Raw genomic sequence first — 18,247 nt, 5'->3', positions numbered from 1 at the left:
AATGCTTTGACAGCACTAAAAAACTTTGCACAGGAATCATGCTGTGTGACCAGACCCATCCGTGGGGTCACTTCCTTCATGTTAGGGGTGCTAAGTGAAAGGCCAACCACTGGTCAGGTCCCTTATAGCAAGTAGCACCACATGAAGTGGTGTGTTGGACTTGGGAAAACAAAATATTGTTACAACAATCTGGATATTCCTTGTCCACTAATTCAATCAATATGTTAAGAGTTATTGATCAGAGGACTTTAGAATGGTTTGGTACAGTCAAGGAAAAATCCTGCTGGCATGAATGAGAACTTCACAGGAGTATTGATTTAAGGCCTGAACCCTAATAGTCAATATAACAACACCGTCTGGAAATCCTTTAATTAGGATGTAAGCAAAGACATTTAACGTCTCTTGTGTTTTCTGCAACTGTTAAGTTCAGATAACAGAAAAAACATAAATAATCCTATCAGAGAAGAAAACCCAAAACAGCCACATGCAGAAAAACAGAATTGTCCTTACTCCTTCCCCCCTGCCCATAATGTGTGTTCTAAATTCTTGTTCTAATTTCTGTCTGATTGGAGAACTGTTTTTACATATACACTAATCGAAATGATTTGTACTGTTCTGTAAATTAATGAGGACTGTGCTGAAGACCGTACTGTGTGAATTATGAACATCTTGTTGAATGGAAGTTTATGTTACTGTTGCCACTGTACTGAACTATGAAAGGACTCTTTGTTATATGGGAAGGTCATTATAAAAAAAGGCATGGTTCAAATATATTTGAGCTTCGACTTTAAAAATGAAAGTAAAGATATGAGAAGAAACAATCCAAAGTTTAATGTTAATTTTTAGTAAGTGTTGCTATATCCAGATGAGCAAAGACCAGACAGGAAAGTGTGTGATGCAACTTACACATTTATGCTTTACTGTCTTATGCTGTGATTCTCACCCCTTTGCATTAGTATAGGAGTATGCAAATCAAGGGCTTTACTCTCAAATTACAAAGGTAAAAACATATGCATATATTAAATCCACCCTCTCAGATCCTCAGGGTTATCAGATAGATTGGTAGACTAATCTATTTTTCAAGGAAATACATAGATTTTTCTGTAAGAAAACAAAAACAATGTCTAAATTGCTTTTTCAGCCTGTGGGATAGATCCACTATCTTCGTTTTAGTACTATTGTTCTCTTCTGCACTGTGCCTTCCAGTCTTCAAGTGAGATATGGTGTTGCTGTGAATCCTTTGCTCTCTGAGTAAGGCCATGTAGAGCAATGTTTTCTAGTGTTTTCAGTGTTTTTAGCTCCTGTAGCTTCCCCTGCCACTTCTTTATTTCTATATTCAGAAATCATGATAGTTTACTCTTTCAAAGAGTGAATATTTGTGTATACGGGAAATGAAGCTATCCAGTCTCTTGATGGATAGGCACTCATCTCTCAAAGCATTTCTTTTGCCTCTCTTACTTGATATAAAAGCCGAGGAATAAAAATTAATTCATATTTCTTCAGAGTGCACTGCTTCAGACTTCCCTTAAGTCATACCGTGGTTTTATATTTCCTGAAATAAGAAGCTGGAGAGTGGATGTTCTGTTAAATGCTTTGAAAATAAAACAGTGGTACTAAATTGATTCTCTCTGTAGTTTTTATTGACATCTTAAATCTACGAGATCTGTAACATGATACTGGTTTTGTCTAGATGGATGAAAATATTGTAAGTAAACCCTAGTGCCATCACATGTCATGCCTGCCTTTTTCAAATATCACATTATCAACATGACCCAGGTTACTGCTTTTCAGCCTGTGATATTAGATTCTTATTTGTGTGACCATCCTTTGCAGGATTTTGCTCTTAATTGCCGAGTCTGATCATACAGGAGGTGTATGGGCAAAGGTCACTGAACAAGACAGGAATGGGCATTGTGAGGAGGAAGAGTTTTTCAGTTTATGCTTTCCTCTCTACAAAAGATAGTGCTTATCAAGGAATAGTAGAATACAAAGTGAAAAAGGAAATGCAAAACAAATGCAAATTCATTTACAGGCATGTTATGCATAAGGGATGGGCAGCATCTGGTTATTTATATCATCAACTTTAATAAAAACATATATTTATAACACATTTCTTTTTAACTTGTCATAAACAAAGTATTTAAGATGACTTAGGGCTGAGAAGTAGTTGGAATATGATCCTGCAGTGCAGGAATTTTGTTGAAGCCATATGCAAAAAGGGCATGTATAGTCAGGCCTTCCCTCACTTAAAGTGCTATCCAAGATGAATTTGACTTAATGTTGCTGTAAAAATTAGCTTAATTGAAAAACTGCTCAATGGTTTCCACTCAGCTGGATGGAGAAGTCAGATGGATCTGGACAGTGGGCCACATAAAATGCTCAGCCAGACTGAGCCAGTGTTTGGACATTGTCAGCATAGGTTTATAACTTTATGGAAGTTATATGGGAAGAATACCTTTTAAAGTGCTCAGCAAGTATCTAGGGTCCAATTGGATTTTCTACTTCCTTATTCTGCTGATTATATCAGACAGATTCCTACAGTACAGCAAAATGTTTGGTTGATATTTAACTTGAGGTTACATCATCTCACATCAGACTGTGGATGAGTAACGACTGAAAGAAGAATAAAAAACAAACAAATTCTTGACGACAGTCAGTTTCGTGGTGGTTATTTTCCATGGTGTAACAACATGGATTTTTTTTTTGTTTTAAATTGTTAAATGATTCTCATTAATAAAGGATGCTTCCTATAGGTGTTAGAATAAAACAACACTGTGTATAATGAAGAGAAAATGTGGGTTTTTTTTGTTGTTTTTTGTTTGTTTTGTTTTGTTTTTTTGCTTGTGCCAAAGAGCTGTGAATCCTGATGAATAAACCATAACAGATGAGTTTTTAATAAACTAGGTTCTGAACAAATCCTACATTCTGTCCGAAGAAAATAAGCCCTACGCAAATAATTTTTGTTGTTGGGCTGTCTCTGGAAGGTCAGAGCTACTGAAATGGGGCCTTTGTCTTCTCTTCAAAGGCTGCAGGAGATTTAAAAGAGTTCCAAGTACATGAGAACACAGGGTGTGGTAGACTGAAGTCCTGCCTTACCTGCTTTTAAGCAGTTACCTCACTAATGACCATATTCTTTGTCAGAAGATTCTAGGAAGCAATCATTATTTGTTTATTCAAACCTCATCCAAAGGAGGGTGAGGTGATTTTAGCTGGATGTTCATTGGTCTTGCTTTGGTGTCACGTTATATGACTCCTACTGAGGCAGGATAATGCTGAGTTTCTCAGGTAGGCCCATTAGGAGAAATGAAGGTACTTGAGAACTGAAGAAAGACTGCAGATGAGTAAGGCCAAATGAACTAACAGCAGAAACCTAACAATAACCACTAAGGTGCCTGCATTATTTAAATCCACTGACTAAGCCTGGTTCTTGCTTACAGGTCATACCAATATTAGTACTTTCATCTGGGAAAATGCAAGAGGAAGTTCTTGGGTAGTATGCCACCAAACAGGATTTTCCCAGATTTAAGATGATACCCACTTTTAAGAAAAAGAACTATGGAAGTCCATACTGGCTATCACGGGCATCCTGCATGTGGAAATGCTGTATCTCAGCAGCAGCAGCAGCTGGACTACTGCTGCAATACATTGCTTTCTGTCCAAAGCCCTCTCAACAGAGGAACATTGTTGCAGGAGTGGAGAAAGGAGCAGGGCATTTAATCTCAATCGGTTTTCACACATTGTCTCAGTAATGCCTTCTAAAAGTGATTATTCCCCTTTTCCTGAGCTCCTTGCCATGGGCTAGAAAAAAAGAAAAAAAGAAAAAAAAAAAAAGAAAAAAAAAAAGAAAGAAAGAGAGAGAGAGAGAGAGAGAGAGAAAACGAGCATTTATGAACACAGTTTAATATTTTGTTGGCTTTGTTTAAAGGGAGGAGGTGAGACTGCTTCACTTGCTGTTTCACTTACTTTTAAAAGAAGCCAAATGAGTCAGAACTGAAGGCAGAGGAGGTCCAGTTTTTAAATTTGTTCACAGAAATTTGTGTTCATAAATCCTGTTGACTTCAGAGACATTAATTACTGCATGTAGAGAACATAGGAGAGTATCTAATGCCTTGTTATTCTTTCTCTACTACTTTGTACACGTACATATATTATTTCATTAACTATTACAGCCACTGAGCAGAGGCTGTAGATACCAGTTATATGTGGGTTGCTCTGAACATAAATACACTTATTTATTTCTATGGAAATGACATCAGATACAAAGAGCACAACAACTCTATTTGATAGAGAAAATTATCCACTACAGAACACTATTTTTCAACATAGGAACCACTATTAGCTACACATTTTCACCAGCAATGAACAAGAGCTTGCATGCCTTCCTTGTAAAAACTTGCAGCAAGGAGGTGACCCACCGTTATAGTCACCACTGCTGGAACACACCACCACAGACTCACTGTGCTCACATCCACTCTTTGGTCCTGAGAGACATCCAGAAAGTGCTGATGAATATCATTGGATTCGATTTTTATTTATTTATTTATTTATTTATTTATTTATTTTTCACATGGAGAAATTATTACGTATCTTCACTTCATATGCACTTTTTTTTTATCAAGTGCCATTTGACAGACTGCCCCTCTGCTGCCATCTGTCACATGGCAAAAGCATGTAATGAAATGTTGGTGGAAAGGTTCATCCTCTGCTGTCATATCACCAACATCCACCTTTGATGTTGTGAGCCAACATGATAAAATAAAAGGCATTACTTTCAAAGCAGTTCTCGTCCATTTCAATCTTTACTTGAAAATATATATATTGAAAGTGAACTTCATCTTTGGATACACTTGTATAAATGCCTTAGGGGTTCTGGTAGGCATACATCTCAGATGTTACTACCCTCGAATGTTATAAGGCTTCAAACAATACTAAAGACAGTAGAACTGTGGGCAACACCCAAGAACATGCAAGCATCACAGCAACCTCTAAGTCCAGTGGCTTATTTATTTATTTAGTACTTTTATTTCAAAAATCATAATGTTTTCCTGCCAAATTGTACATTGTGGTAGAATAGCTTTAAACCTGCTAACCGTGCTTTTTGCAAAACAAGCCTGTTTCTACCACAGTTGTGCTCAAGTCCTCATATCACACTCAAGTGTTGGGTTGCATCATATCTACAGCAGATAGCAGTGGGATCAGACACATGAGGAAGCAGTAGAAAATCAGCATCCTGTGAGTCATGCTCATCCTTTACTGTTTTGACATGTCACAAGAGGAAATGTGAGAATTGCCAAGGGGAATTTCTAAATACTTCAGTTGTCTTTCTTCCTGATATCACAGATTCATTGTAATGTAACAGATGAGTTTGAGGACAGCCTTTGCTGTGAAATAGAATGTTACTATTTTATTCAAATGCAATTTCCAGACAGTGACACTTTGGAACTTTGGAGCCACATTTTCATTTTTGTTTGCTGCTGAGCAAGTTACGTGCACACAAGCACCACTTGCTTTATTCTGATTCTAGCATCTACAATGAAACATATCTAGAACACTAGAGAAAAACTGAGAGGGTAATTTTTAGTTTCTGTCATACTGAAGTAGAAATCTTACTTGAAGATGTCTTTGGTCCTGGAGAAGTAAGAACAATCAAGAGAAAAAGCCAGGTGTATCAACATGCCACAGATAGCCTAAAAATACTGACATTTAAGAGACCTTAATTCAGTGCTCAGGCCTTCTGAGCAGTGGGAGAATCACTTGAAGTCTGTTTGTACCACCACTCTGTCTGTAAAATGAATTAAGTGGGGGATGGGTGGCCTCATTTAGGAAGCTGTTTCTAGTTAGGGTAGTTCTTGCTTGTCCGGATGCAGAATAATTAAGAGCATTGTTATTGTAAGAGATTATCATTTGGTTTCAGGCGCCTTGCTTCCAAAACAAACAAACAAGCAAACAAAGAAACAAATAAATAAATACAAAGTTCAGGATTTTCAGTGGTACTGAAAATTCACCCACCTTTTTGTGGCCTAGAAATCCAGGGTCTTTACTCACATGATTCCCACAGATTCTAATACAAGCATTCCATGTATTTCACACAAGAGCCAAAAGTACCCTTGCAAATGGCAGCAGCTTTTCTTTAACTTTTATGAGAAGAACAACTTCCAGTCCTTCTAGCATGTTATACTGAAGCAGTAAAATCCAGTCACTACTGAAACTCACCACCCGCTTCATCACTATGCTCACATCCACTGTTTCGTCTCCATAAATATTCAGCAAGCACCTTTGAATGAGAATGGGTGCAATTTATTTATTTTTTTATTTTTATTTTTATTTTTATTTTCCAATTCAGCACCTTTGTTTCAAATACTCTTCCATGTCAGAAGCCATCTTGTCAGACTGCCCATCTGCTGCCGTCTGTTGCACAGCAACAAAATGTAGCAGAATACTGCTGGGAAAGTCCAGTCTCTACTGCCATTCCAACAACTATGTCAGTGCCACAGGCCAACACAATAAAATAGGTGGCAATATTTTCAGATCAGCCCTTGTATATTACTGGACTTAGTGACCTGACATCTTACTTCAAGTATTTGGAAAAAGCATGTATATATTTTCTGCTATGACAACTACAAGTGAAGGGCCTTACTAGACTACTTGAGTTTCTACTTAAGATTTTGCCCTCCTACCCCACTCTTTGGAAACAAATAACTTCTTTCTCCAGAGGATGTATCCACTTCAGTAGCAGTTCCAGAAATCAAGTACTGGGAAGTTTGGAAAGTGTTGCAAGAATATATATAAATCTGAGCAGATCAAATCTAATTGTCTTGCTCTGTTCTTTATTTAATTTTGTGATTGCAAGCTTTATTTTCACCCACAGCTGACCTCTTCCAATTCAATTACTTCTTGGCTTAGCTTTATTTCTCTCTTCAACATCTTTTAGCTCCTACTCTCGGCTTACTTGTTAGAACTGAATGCATTGCTGAAAGTCTGATTTCCCTTCTGCCAATTAAGTCTCAGTACAAATTAACAATATCCCACTTCTCCTTCTTTCTCCTTTTCCAGTTAGGGAAGAGCCAGCTGTTGTATTCCCCATTATACATCTCTAGCATTAAGAACCATTATATAAGCTCAAAGTGCCCTTTGTTTTATATCTTGTCTTTTCTCATTGCTTGATCTCAGTTCCTTTCCACATTGGTTTCCAGTGTTTGTTGTGCTCTGAGTCTCCTTCATTTTTCATCTGATAGATCTTTATTCCCTTGTCTTTCACTTGACTTCCTCCCTTACATTCAGTCTTTCGCAGTCCTTAATCTACATCTGATTTATTATTATGGTTATGATAACTGTTATTATTATTCCTTTATTTTTATTTTTTCCAGCATATAATTTATTTTTAATTCCCTCTCTTCCTGAAGTTCATCATGACAGGCTCAGTAAAAAATGAAGGAGAGGGTAGTTTTCTGCTTTCAGATCTTGCACCTGACTCCTCACTGTACTTGCTAAAAGCAAACATTCGGATCTGTGCCAACAGTCAGTGACCAATGTAATGTTGCATATATCTTCTCAATGGGCATATGCAGGGCAAGGGGACAGATTAAGCTTCTCTTGCCCTGCTCTCTGAGGGAGCACTTTATATGAGGAAGCATACAAGGAAGCATAAATTACTGATGGCTTTATGAGTTCAGAGTGGAGAAAGCCAGAAAGCACAGGTGAGTTACTGTTCTCAGCTTCTCAGCAGCAGTCAGGTCTACAAGATATGGCGGTATATTATACATGTTTTAACTGGAAGGCAAAGAGGTGCTAGTAGAAAGGTGCTAGAAGAGAAACAATAGTTTTCAAAGGAAAAAATAATGCACCTGTCTATCTAAACATAAAAAATGTGCTTGTCCCTCCCCAGTTCCTCCCCACTTTTTCCCTTATTTTTATTTGTTGTTATTTTTCTTTCTGCAGGTGTGGTGTTAGGTTGTGTTTTCTAACTCTTGATTGAGATTTCCTTTTCTATCTCTACCTCATCAAAAACGAAGGGGGATGGAGGAGGGCAAGAAGGGGGGGGAGGGAGGGGGTAGGAATAATAGACATCACTTATCTTATTTCATTAGTTGCTAGGAAAATCTACCCTTTTACTAGATGTCAAGAAACAACAAAGTTGCCTGAAGCTGTTGCAGGTGGAGAATGCTCAGAAGGCCAAGCAGGCACATCAGTGGCATGACCAATGCTCCCTGGCAAGCCCATTGTATTATCCCCTTCAGCTTGTTTCCTTTTTTAAGGGTGCCAATATTGTCAAATGTCTGGTGAAGTTGTTTTAGTACTGTGAAACAGTTAGAGTTTGTAATGAATTTACAGAAACAGAAGTCTTGCTGTTATACATTCATCACACAATCTTCACCAGCTTAATTTACATTAATAATAATAATAATAATAATAATAATAAACCCCCACACCAAAATCAAAATTATCACAACACTGACAAGAATAAATAACTTACACACATTTGACCCCTCACCCCTTCATTACATTACAACAGTACGAACTCTCCACCTGAAGCCATTGCTATGGATTTATGGATTTAGGAGTCATGGTTTGACCCTGCAAAGTATTACAACAAAATAACCTAGGGTGTTGCTCTGTGATACGGTGGATTATTAAGGAGTTGGGCCAAAATCTTTTCTCAAAAATCAACGGTTTTATTTTTATTTATTTATTTGGCCAATTTTATACACATATTTTTATATTAATCTACAGGTATTTGCCTAAGTTCAGTGGAGTTACAGAAGAAGGGTTGTGTTTGAAGAAAGGGCTATCATTATTGCTAGGCACAGAACTTAACTGGAGACAATGTGAATCTAGTCAGAGCTTCCAAAACTGCTAAATAGAGCTCATATGCTCACTAAACTATTCCTGGGAGGACATCCATTCTTGTATTCAAGGGAAGTACCAAAGGAGCCAACTGCAGTTAGGTTCAAGCAGAGGTCAGTTAGGTCTGATATACTGGGCACAGAAAAGAATCTACAATATCTCTCCTTCCTGAGAGACCTGAGTGGAAGCACCTTTTCATCTTAAATTGAAATGAAATATAGCAAAATAGCTAAATTATATCTGAACTGGGAGATGAAAAGAGAAAACATGGGATGCAAAATGATTAATAGAAAGAATAGCAACAATAATAATACATACATTTAAGCCAATCAAACCAATAAACAGAGAGTAATATAAGACTACAGTTATTAGACTGATTCATTAGGAACACCTGACTTGCAAAGTCATTCAAAATCATTTTGCTTCATCTTGGCTGGACAGGGAAAACTTTGTGGTTTTATTACTCAGTTACACTGTTTTACTACTTCCTGGCAGCATTAAGACACCTAGAATCCTGAAACTTTTGTATGACATGAGAGTGAGTCATTTGAGGGTGTATATTTTTGGTTTCAGGGAAAGCACAGTGGTCAGATTCCTATTTTTACTGTTCCAGCAGTATACATGAAAGATATTTCACATGTTAATTGTGTTAAGAAGTGGAAGATAGGGTTGCTCTTGCTCCATAATTATGTATTTATCAACATCATTATGCTCATTTCTAGTCTGCAAAATAGAAGTTAATTCCTAACAGCAGGAGTTAGGCAGATACTCGACCAAACTTGACCAAAAATAAACAAGCAAACAAACAAACAAATAGCTACAGCCATAGTTACAATAGACAAAACTTCATCATTGGAATGTATATAGTCTGAAATGCAGCTAAAACACACTGTTGAGAGATTCTATTGACTCAGTCTCAAGTTAGGATGCCCATCAGTTCCTTTCATGTGAATATATTTTTTATATCAAAGAAGTCCCAATACACAGAATCTATAAGAGTACAGCCTGACACTTTGAGACCCACTGAGACTGCCTAAATGCATTTAGAATTGGTTCCTATCGTGCACTATCCATGCAAAGCCTGCTGGATGCCATCATTTAGGAACAGTCTCCTTGATTGTCTTTCCTTCTCCCTCTGCCTCACAAAACTACTGACCATTTGCAAAAATACTTCCTTTGCTACGTTTGTGTATGCAAACCTTTGGACTGCTCTTGCAGGGCATTGGCTCCTAGATGATATCTGAAAAGACTGGGTGTGTTGTGATCCTTGTTTAGTTTCACTAAAAGAGTAGTAGTGTATTCTTGGCTACCAGCAAGGAACTGCTGTGCAGGTCAAATTTTCTCAAAAAACAGTGTCCACCCACTCTGGGAGGGCTGAGAGGTGGGTGCAGGAAAGGAGACTCAAGGATACAAAGTGTTTTATATGGTGTCAGAATTTGTACGGTTTCTGAAGGAGTACATTTTACAGTCTACCTCCAAATATGTAGATTCAAGTATGACAGATTTATCCCCTCCCCCCCCCACCTTACTGTACTTGTAAGGCAATAAAGTTGTTTCATTTTCATGATATTGTATTGGGTTTATTTATTGATTTATTTTGTATTAAATCTTCTGTATTTAATACTAGTATTTCAGTAATTGAATATATTCATTTTGTCCAGTAAGTTCAGCATGCCCCTGAATTTCCAGGATTTCATAATGTACATTAAACTTCTCAGTTTACTGCTAAGACAAATCTTAATTCCTCAGAAATTTCACGGTAATAACAGAAATGCTGTCTCCTGATCTAAGAAAGCAGTGCTTTTGTTGAGAGCACGTTCCTAGTTCTGCTACCAATTCTGAGTTTTGTGAAGAAGTAAAGTCTCCTGAGGAGAAGGTAGCAATCCAGATTCAGACCTGACACAAATCTTCTGGGCCCTCCTAGCAAAGATACCACATTCATTATTTAGTGTACAATGCTTCTCACCCTCCCCAGTCAAGCAGCGCAAGAGCATGGGAGGTCAGGAAGTGCATGTAAAAAGGGTCATGAATGCTGTCCTACTTTATCTTCCTGCTGAAAGATTCACTTTTGACATTATTTATTAAAGATGGTTTGTGTGTTCTCTACCCTTTCCTCCCTTGTACACCACTTGATGTCAGCTAGTCTTTACTTATTAGATAAACTACGCATATGTTTATTCACTGGAGGAGTGTCTATGCAGACATTCTCCAGACTTTGCAAAAACACCACGAGCTCTGCTTAGATTTACAGTGATAGAGAACACAAGATAGATGTCAATGAATGTGGTGCTGAAAGCTGATTCTACTCGTTGTTGGAAACAAGTAGCATTTTCACAGCTTTCAGGAATAAAAAAATCCTTTATTACAGACAGGTTGGATATCTTTTGGAGGAATGAAATAAAGTAAATCCATTTAATTTTTGGCAGGAATGACTCCTCATCTTCCCCAGAAACAATTATTTTAAGTGCTGGAAGGAGAGGAAGTAGCTCATTATTTTAAGTAGCTTAAGTATGTTTCCAACCCTCCTGTTTCTACTGGGAAAATATTCAACATGGAACAAACACATTGGGATCAATAGCTTTCCTGTTGTCAGCTTTTTACAGGAACTTCACTAACATGTATGGGCAGGGATCAAGTGGAAAAGAATTCCCAGGCTGAATTATCTCCTGCCTAGATGAGTAAAGCATACGCAAACTGTAGCACATTCCTGATTTGATTGCACACAATTTTCAGCTGATATTTTTCAACTTATGCACTTGTGAAGGAGAAACAAACAAGCACCACCGTGCACCAGTGTGCGCTCAGCTCAGCCTAAATATCCTTATCCATCAAATGAAAACTTTGCTTTTATGTGAAATGTAGGTCTGCTCTGTTCTCACTGTAGAACATTTGAAGCAGACCCCCAGCCTCAATTCAGCTTTGGCACTGTGGCTCTGTTTCACCGTTCAATCAGCAAGTTCAACTAGGATCATTGTAGATCCAACCCAATACCCTCATCAACCTTTATTTTGCATCCCATTCTCAACCTCATTCTCTGACTGAATCTTTTCCCTAGTAGTTAGTCATAAACGATCTTTAGCCACTCACTTGGCATCTTGAAGTCTAACAGTCTCATTTGGTCTGAGAACAAGCACAATCATGATGTAGATTTAACTTGTGGGTTTTTGTTTTGTTTTGTTTTGTTTTCCATCTGCTAAATTAAGTTTTGCTAAATCAAATTCCACCTGTCAGATCAGCAGATGATTTGTTATTGGTCTAAGTCCTTATACAATGATAAACCAGTAATTATCAATAGTTCTGATGGATTTTATAACCAGGTTTACTTTCTTTAATATTGATCTAATCTAACATCATTTATTTGGCCAGACAACCCCAATTCAGACAAGGAAACCTGTTTCAGACATTAGTATAGTACTTGTCTTCCCCTTAAAGGTATTCACTTTATTACATACTCATCAAACTGAGTCAAGACCACAGTGACCTGTATCTAAGTGCTCCTTTATGGCCTTGGTCACCTAAATCTTCACAGGCACCTTCACCAGGCATAGAACTAGACCTGAAAAATCTTCTCTTTAAAAAGTAACTCTTACCACTTTTCTGCCCTGCCAGTATTAATGTTAATCCCTATACTATCATTGCTTTAGCTGATCAACTGCCTAGAAATTTACCTTATGCCTTTACTCAAGTCAGAATAAACTCATAAAATCAATTGAGTTGGAAGGGACCTTTAAGGGTCTTCTAGTCATAGAATCATAGGATCAATTACTGGAAGGCCTCAATGAGGTCTTCCAGAGCCTTCTTTTTTCCAAGCTAAACAAGTCCTACTCCCTCAGTCTTACTTCATAGGTGTGGTGCTTCAGCCCAACTCCCTTGCAGTTAATAGGGAGATCTATGGACAGTTCAAGTGCTCAGAGCCTGGTCCACTCTGACCTTGAACATTTCTGGGAATTGGAGCATCTACTACATCTCTAGCCAACCAGTTACAGTGCCTCACCTTACTGTAAAGAAAGTTTTCCTTATATGTAGTCGAAATGTTTTAGTGTGAAACAGTTTCTCCTTGTTCTGTCACAACAGACTTTGCTAAGAAGTTTCTCTGCTTCTTTCTTAGAACCTCTCTTTAGATACTGAAAGGCTGCTGCCAGGCTTCATGGAGCCTTCTTTCTCCAGGCCGAAGAGCCTCAGCTCTCTCAGCCTGTTCTCACTGGAGAGGTGTTCTATCTCTTGGATCAGTTTTTGTGGCCCTCCTCTGGACACTCACCAACAAGTCAACTTCTCTCCTGCTCTGATGACTTCACATCTGGATGCAGTACTCCAGGTGTGGTCTCACCAGCACAGACAATAGTGGTGGGGTCACCACCCTTTATCTGTTGGCCATACTACTTTTGATGCAGACCAGGATATATTTGGCTTTTTGGGCTACAAGGCTCATGTCCAGTTTGACATCCACCAATACCCTGAAGTTCTTTATAACTCTGCTGTGTGCCCACTCCTTTCATCCTTTAGCCTGTACGTGTAGTGAGGGTCATTGTGACCCAGGTGCAAGATTTTGCACTCAGCTTTTATGAACCTCTTGATGGCTCCTGGCCCCATTTTTCAAGCCTATCTAAGTCCCTCTGGATGACATTCTGTACCTCAGATGTCATCTGCACCTCACAGCTTGGTGTCATCTGCAAACTTGCTGAGGGTACACTCCTACTGCCAATGTAATTGATGAAAATATTAAGGAGCACTGGTCCCATTGCTGACACCTGAGGGATGCCAGTTGTCAATAGTCTCCATCCAGACACACAGCCATTAAGCGAGATGTAAATCTCAAGCAAATTGCCCTCATTTCTTGAAGTCACCTATCAGAGTCCACCTGCAACCCTGCATGGGTTTCTGATCATGGTAGATCTAACCTAGCAGTAGTAATCTGTAATTACATATACATGACCCATGATATCATCCCCATGGCTTATCCTCAGCTGCTGGTGCCTACGTGCACTAGACATGCAATTATGTTGTTAACCTAAATGACTGTAAGCATTAAATTTGCTTGGGCAGTTCCTATAAAGCCTAAATTTAACCACAGTTGATTCTCTCCTTCTGGCTTTGATTGTTTAATTCAGAGTCTGACTCACACACATACTCTGGCACGTTTTAATAGCCCATAATAGTACCAGTTGCCTAGCACAAACTGTAGCCCAAGTCACTTCTCCTGGAATTTCCTGGTTCTAATTAGTCTGCCTGCCTCAGGTTGAGAGTCAGATTTCAGTCTGGCCAGGTGACTAAACCTCAAGTTCAGGTTTGAGTTTAGGCTGAGGTTAATTGCAGCCACTTGATTGTTACCATCACTGATCTTAGCTTTACCAGATGACTCTGTGCATGTCTGTCAAGTCCTAAATATAGCCGGAGATTTCAGACATCTGCCAAAGCAATTCCTGAGCTTTCTTTTCCTATCTTTGTGAACTATAACCGCAGTTGTTTATAATCTCCAGTTTCCTGGCACCAAACTTTCTGCTAACTGATCTGCTCTCATATGTTATATCTAACAGGGTAATGTCAGAAAGAACTTGTATCGAGGTACAGCTGAGGAAAGTACCAGCTAAGTTCTAACACTAGAATAGAGTTAGGAATTTAGATTCTGTTTCTGTGTTAAAAGGAATTTATCTCCTGTGCTTCACAAAGAGGCCTCCAGAAGTAAGGTCTGTGCTAATAAATGAGCTTATCAGCCAGTGATACAGATAAGTGGAAGTTCTATAGGTTGTATAGTTGACTTCCTAGTTATATAGTTATATATAGTTATATAGTTGACTTCCTGTTGATTAGAGATTTGGTAGATTTTTTATGTAGATAGTAAAGTCATTTTCCTTATTGAATGATTAATTCTAAACCCTGAACTATTAGGGAGTCATGTAAAATACATATAATCTTGTCAAATTAATAGACATCCAAGCATTTTACTTGCAAATCTACAAAGCAGTATTCTGAAGTTGTTCTAGATATTAAAACACTGTCTGATCCACAGATAGTTTTCACCGAAGTTCATAAAGAAATGGAATACCTCACTGACTAGTTTTATGGTGTCAGATATATCCTTTGGGATCTCATACCAATGGATAGAGTCAGGGTGTAGAAAAAAATGCAGTCATGATCTCACCCTTTTCCTGTCTTCTTGGCTTCAGTCTTCATGCATCAAAGGCTAATCTCTGCATGTACCATCAAAAATGTATCCACCTCTCAGGGACTATCATCAGTGTACCCCCTAGACAGGTCTAAGTGAAAATTCAACATCAGTGTCTCATTGTGGATAATAAAATTTCCCTCTTCTCTCCCAGACAGCACGCATGAGACAGCAATACAATTTTACTTAACAGCTACTGGAGTCCATTTGCTTGTCGGGGTTGGAAACACAGCGTAAGCCAATTGAGAAACCAGGTGTTTTGCGAAGGAAAGGGCTGATGCTCTGGAGTGCGGTAAGCACCGGGACTGGCGCAGCCCTGCTCCCCGGCGTGCCAAGGGGATCTGAGGCAGCGCCACCTGGTGGCGAACCAGGGGCAGGGCATCGCTCTTCTGCCTCCCGCCTCTCCCCCGATCGGGCAGGCGGCAGGGGAAAGGAGCGGCTCTGGATGGTCGGGAAGTCGTGTGATAACCCAAGGCTGATTTTCTTCTGAGAATTCTGAAAGGCTGTTGCCTGAAGAAAATAACGATTAGGAGAGGCAGCTTCAGCTTGGATTTAGCACTTTCGAGAAATTCTTCCCCCTACAGAAAATACATACACGGCAACAAATAAGCAAGCTTATCCATTCTAAGAACAAAATTGTAGAGGTGTAAAAGAAAGAGCTAAGGAGCTTCTTGGAGTATGGCTGTATAAAGCATAGAATCATAGGAACACAGAATGGTTGGTAGGGACCTTTAAGATTATCTAGTTCCAGCCCCCTGCTGTAGGCAGCAGCATCCCCCACTAGACCGAGCTGAGGTTTGGAAAAACATATATATATATATCATTTGAATTTTAGCTCTCATTTCTCCTTATTGCCTCCCATTCCTCAGTTCCTGTTCCTCTTTTTATTTCAATTTACTTTTCTTATTTTATTTTATTTATTTTCATTCATCAGCTCTTTTGGAAAGAAATTTTCACATCAAAACTTTGTTTGCACAAGTTCTTCCAGAAGGCATTTTTTCCCCCTCATATGAGTGAGTTCAGCCATGTACAGAGGTTCTGCTTTCAGCAAGGTGTGAAGTGATCACCGCAGTCCTTCAAAAACTCAGATAGTAAATGGGTATTATACATGAAAATGAGTCTTCCCTTGAGTGAGCCACCAGTAATTACTTTCTTTCTCTGACCCTTATTAATGGAGATCTCCTGAGATGTCCAGCCCTCCAACACTGACATCATCAAGTGTCAGTTCAGATGTTTTCCACATGCAGACTATTTGAAAATATTTGAAAAGCAAACTCTCACCTTACCCGTGGGTTGACAAATTTGCTTTAGCATTGCTGGCCTGTGTCTGGGTAAGAGTTGAGGCAGGAGGCAGAACAGGAGGTTTTTACATCTTTTTTTGCAGCAAAGAAGGTTGAACTGCAATGAACAGTCAGGGTAAGGAGATGCTTCACACTTGTATGACTCAAGGAAAGGTCAAAACTGAGGCCAATGCTTCAATATATAGCCCCAGAGTTCATACAGGACATGATCATAAGGTACTCAGCCAGGGAGTATTTAGGCCAGATAGCCACTATTGGCTGATTACCGAGAGCCATGTTTGAGCTTAGTTTTCCAGTCTGTTATCCCTTATTTTACTTCATCTCCCATAGCTAAGAGGACTCTATCTTTCTTATAACTTGGTCAATATCTAAAGGGCAAGAACCATCATTAAAATTTATAGCCATTTGTCTCTAGTTCAGAAACACTTTTGAGGTCTTTTTTTTTTTTTTTTTTTTTTTTTTTTTTTTTTTTTTTTTTCTTTCTTTCTTTCTTTTTGGTTGTCTGTGGGAAGCCTCTGGGAATGGGTGCAGTTCAGAACACTGGGGATGCTCTAGGCTGAATCCACCACCTCTACATGTACCAGACTGGGATGAAAATCCAGGTGATGAGTGGTAATTCAGTGATGTTGTCCAGATGGAAAAAATCTGTATCTAGCTACATTTATGCCTGGTTAATTATCAGCAGCATCACTTTTCTGAATTCCTACTTTGAAAACCTAAACGTTTTAGCATGTTTGAAGGCACTGCTGTTGTTGCAGCTGTTGGTTTATCTCCCAATACTGTCGGAAGAAAATTATTAGCAGTCTTAAAAGCACAAATTCAGGTAACAAATTTCCAATATCAAATAATATCAATTTTAGTTAGACCCACAGTTTCTTTTCTTTTCTTTTCTTTTCTTTTCTTTTCTTTTCTTTTCTTTTCTTTTCTTTTCTTTTCTTTTCTTTTCTTTTCTTTTCTTTTCTTTTCTTTTCTTTTCTTCTCTTCTCTTCTCTTCTCTTCTCTTCTCTTCTCTTCTCTTCTCTTCTCTTCTCTTCTCTTCTCTTCTCTTCTCTTCTCTTCTCTTCCCTTCCCTTCCCTTCCCTTCCCTTCCCTTCCCTTCCCTTCCCTTCCCTTCCCTTCCCTTCCCTTCCCTTCCCTTCCCTTCCCTTCCCTTCCCTTCCCTTCCCTTCCCTTCCCTTCCCTTCCCTTCCCTTCCCTTCCCTTCCCTTCCCTTCCCTTCCCTTCCCTTCCCTTCCCTTCCCTTCCCTTCCCTTCCCTTCCCTTCCCTTCCCTTCCCTTCCCTTCCCTTCCCTTCCCTTCCCTTCCCTTCCCTTCCCTTCCCTTCCCTTCCCTTCCCTTCCCTTCCCTTCCCTTCCCTTCCCTTCCCTTCCCTTCCCTTCCCTTCCCTTCCCTTCCCTTCCCTTCCCTTCCCTTCCCTTCCCTTCCCTTCCCTTCCCTTCCCTTCCCTTCCCTTCCCTTCCCTTCCCTTCCCTTCCCTTCCCTTCCCTTCCCTTCCCTTCCCTTCCCTTCCCTTCCCTTCCCTTCCCTTCCCTTCCCTTCCCTTCCCTTCCCTTCCCTTCCCTTCCCTTCCCTTCCCTTCCCTTCCCTTCCCTTTTTCCATAAGGAGGGACAAAACAAACAAACAAACAAACAAATAAACACATCTTTTTTCTTCCTCTTCTGGAAAACAAACAAAAACCAAACCAAACCAAAACATAAAACCCCAATCAGACTGATTTTCTCTCCCCAGTGGCTTTTGTTCACTTGCTGACACAATGAAAACACTGTAGTTGGGTACTATTACTTCTTATAAGGGTTTGTATTTAAAATAGTAAGCCTGAAAAAATGTATGTAGTTTCCCAAATACAAGGTAGCTTGGCTTCTGTTAGAGTAGGAAGCTGAGGAATACAGGATAACAGAAATTTTTAATGAATTGCGTCTAGAATTTAAAGTCTTAAGT

The sequence above is a fragment of the Excalfactoria chinensis genome, chromosome Z (genome assembly GCF_039878825.1).
Source record: "Excalfactoria chinensis isolate bCotChi1 chromosome Z, bCotChi1.hap2, whole genome shotgun sequence".
Lineage (NCBI taxonomy): Eukaryota > Metazoa > Chordata > Aves > Galliformes > Phasianidae > Excalfactoria > Excalfactoria chinensis.
This window is presented reverse-complemented; position numbering follows the sequence as displayed.